At 48.1% G+C, this 3,422-nt stretch overlaps 1 pseudogene; it reads right to left on the minus strand.

Annotated features, from left to right (window-relative positions):
* Positions 1-1,290: 1,290 nt before the first annotated feature.
* LOC112427989 (large ribosomal subunit protein eL30 pseudogene) lies at positions 1,291-1,848 on the minus strand (annotated as a pseudogene).
* Positions 1,849-3,422: the final 1,574 nt, after the last annotated feature.

The following is a 3,422-nucleotide window of genomic DNA, read 5'->3' on the forward strand; positions in this document are numbered from 1 at the left end:
TGCCTGCAACCCAAGCGTCTTCTTCCCACCCTTGCTTGTCTCACTAAAGATTGCATTTGTTTCTCTGACAATGATAATTTCAGGCAAGGTATAAAACTTGTTCCTCCTGTTACATTTAATTCAGGCATGAAACCAAACAAACCCAAAAATGTAGAAAGGAAAGAGAAGAAATGGGGCTAAAAAAGATCTAAAAATGGGACAGAAGCAAGGTGCCTTTTTCATCTTCTCTTTGATTAAAAAAGGTCTGTGAGCTCGAAGCCCACAGGTATGTGACTCAGTGCAGGCGAGGGGAAACTCCGTGGGAAGTTTTGGATCCTTCCTATTAGAAGAAACAGGAATTTAGCCCAGCTCAGGGAAAACATATGAGCTTCCTTTGACTCTCCCAGGATGAGCTAGTTTCAGCATCGTGGTGAAAAAATAAAATAATACAAAAGTGTTCACCAAAAGGAAGTTCTGTTTCCTCTATTTCTGAACCCACAGAGAGCTAAAATGACTCTGATGAGTCAGAAGCCAGCGCCCCTGAGGGAGCCACCAAAGGAAGATACTGAGCTTTTAATGTTTCCTTAAAGGGCAGCCCTAACCCCTCCCAGGGCGGAGCTGATTTTTGGAAATAGCCAAAAGTGGTTTCAAGTCACATCACGTGATTGAGGTGGGTGACCAAACTCAGCACGATGTTAGAAACCAATCCAAATGTGACAATAAGTGACATTCCTGGTTTGTTTATTTATTTATTTTGAGATGGTGGTCTCTATCCGTCACCCAGGCTGGAGTGCAGTGGCATGATCACGGCTCACTGCAGCCTCTACCTCCCAGGGTCAAGCCATCCTCCCACCTCAGTTTCCCAAGTAACTGGGACTAGAGGCATATGCCACCATGCCCAGCTAATTTTTTTATTATTTATTTTTTGTGGAGACGAGGTCTCGCTATGCTGCCCAGGCTGGTCTCAAACTCCTAGATTCAAGTGATCCTCCCACCTTGGCCTCCCAAAGTGCTGGGATTACAGGCATGAGCCACTGCACCGGGCCTGGTTTCTTCATGCAGGCTGTCACCTGGCTCTAGAAGGCAGTTTCTTATAAAAGTCCCAGCTGCGGCTTGAGCAGGAACAGCTGCATGGACAACAGCATGGAGCTTCTCAAGGTGCCTCCTTCGAAGGGCAAAAGTGGGTCTGATGAATTGTTCAAAGCGGGTACCCAAGGGTCACATTCCCTGCATCCAACTCCCACTCCCACTTCACTCCTTCCTTCCTTCCTTTCTTTCTTTCATTTTTTAAACAAGCTTGGGCAAATTTTATTAAAGGAAAATTTTGCATGGTTTACTTTTCACCAATCTGTTCTGGCGTGCTTCTAATGATGTCAGAATCACCTGGATCAATGATAGCCATTGTGCACACTCTGTAGTATTTTCCACATGCTGTGCCCAGTTCAATATTATTGCCACCGTAGTGATGGACACCAATTTTGGCCAACATTTCATAGCTGGGCAGTTATGAGAATGACCAATTTCACTTTGCCTTGTCTGATCATCTTCAGAGTCTGCTTGTACCCCAGCTCGTATTTTCCACCTTTCATAACGAGTCGGAGCCTACAGTTGACTGACTCCAGGAACTTTTTCTTGTTCTTTGTGGCCACCAACTTCCTGCCTTAGGTGCAGGATGACCTCCAACCGAGAGCAGCCACTAAGATGGCCGGGGAGCCTCATTTCTTTCATAAAGGTGATTGCCCATTTTCAGACACAGGATAGGGGTTTATTGAGGGTGCCACCAAGGAGAAGGGGGTCACTACCTGAGAAGGGGCCATGGGGGGCTGCCATGGCAGGTGGCAGAGGGCAGAGCAAAGAAGGGGCAGACATCGCCCCTATCAGTTTGCTTGTGCTGCACTAATGAAGTACCACAGATCAGGGCTTAAACAATGCAAACTTACTGTCTCACAGTTCTGGAGGCCAGAAGTTCAAGATCAAGGTGTGAATAGGGCCTGTCCCCTCTGAAACCTGTAGGGCAAATTCTTCCTTGCCTCATCCTCGCCTCTGTGGGTTGCTGGCAATCCTCGTCATCCCTGGGCTTCCAGCTGCATCCCCCTAATCTCTGTTTCTGTTGCTGTTATATGGCATTCTTCCTGTGTCACTATCGTCATCTGGCTGTCTTCCTGTAAGGACAGCAGTCATCACGGATTAGGGGCCCACTGTCCTCTGGTAGGACCTCATCTTAACTATTTACAGCTGCAACACCCTGTTTCCAAATAAGGCCACTGCCTGAGATACTGGGGGTTGGGACCTCAATGGATTTTTCTGGGGAAACACAAAATTCAATCTGTAATGCCACCTTTGTCAAAATTGTTTCTAGAATATTAATTAGGCTCATTCACCCCACCTGAGGGTTTTTTTTGGTTGTTGTTGGTTTTTTTGTTTTGTTTTGTTTGTTTGTTTTTTGAGACAGAGTCTCACTCTGCTGCCCAGGCTGCAGTGCAATGGTGTGATCTCGGTTCACTGTAACCTCTGCTTCCCGGGTTCAAGCTATTATCCTGCCTCAGCCTCCCAAGTAGCTGGGACTACAAGTGCCCGCCACCACACCCAGCTAATTTTTGTATTTTTAGTAGAGATGGGGTTTCACCATGTTGGCCAGGCTGGTCTTGAACTCCTGACCTCTGGTGATCCACCCACTTTGCCCTCCCAAAGTGCTGAGATTACAGGCTTGAGCCACCACACCCCGCCCTGAAGAACTATTTTTATCTGCACAATGCTTCATTCAAACAAACCCTTTCTTGGAAATCTAATCTGTTGTATCCCAGAAGATCTTGAAATATAATTATTGTGCTTTTTTGTTGTGGTTTTTTATTGTTGTTGTTGTTTGCTGCTTTGTTTTTTGCTTTTTTGAGATAGAGTCTTGCTTTTGTTGCCCAGGCTGGAGTGCAGTGGCACCATCTCAGCTCACTACAAACTCCACCTCCCTGGTTAAATGATTCTCCTGCCTCAGCCTCCTGAGTAGCTGGGATTACAAGCGCCCGCCACCACACCCAGCTAATTTTTGTATTTTTAGTAGAGACAAGGTTTCACCATGTTGGCCGGGCTGGTCTCGAACTCCCAACCTCAAGCGATCCGCCTGCCTCAGCCTCTCAAAGTGCTGGGATTACAGGCATGAGCCACCTCGCCAGGCCTATTGTGCTTTTTTCCCTTCCCCTAGTCTCTCCTAAGTGCTCAATGAGCAGGCTCCTGGCGGTAGGATGCAGAAGGCCTGAGTTAACAGGGCCTTTCATTCACTCTGCAGGCTCTGGAGAGGCCCAAGGAGCAGGCTGGTGTCCCAGGGAAGACCCTGGAGGGGAGGGAGGCCCCTGGCTCTGCCCACAGCTGACTATGCGGGAATCACCGGGGCAGCAGTGGGCCGGGGCAGCAGTGGGCCGGGCTGCAGCCACGGAGGAGGTCAGGTCCTG

The sequence above is a fragment of the Macaca nemestrina genome, chromosome 6 (genome assembly GCF_043159975.1).
Source record: "Macaca nemestrina isolate mMacNem1 chromosome 6, mMacNem.hap1, whole genome shotgun sequence".
Classification (NCBI taxonomy): Eukaryota; Metazoa; Chordata; class Mammalia; order Primates; family Cercopithecidae; genus Macaca; species Macaca nemestrina.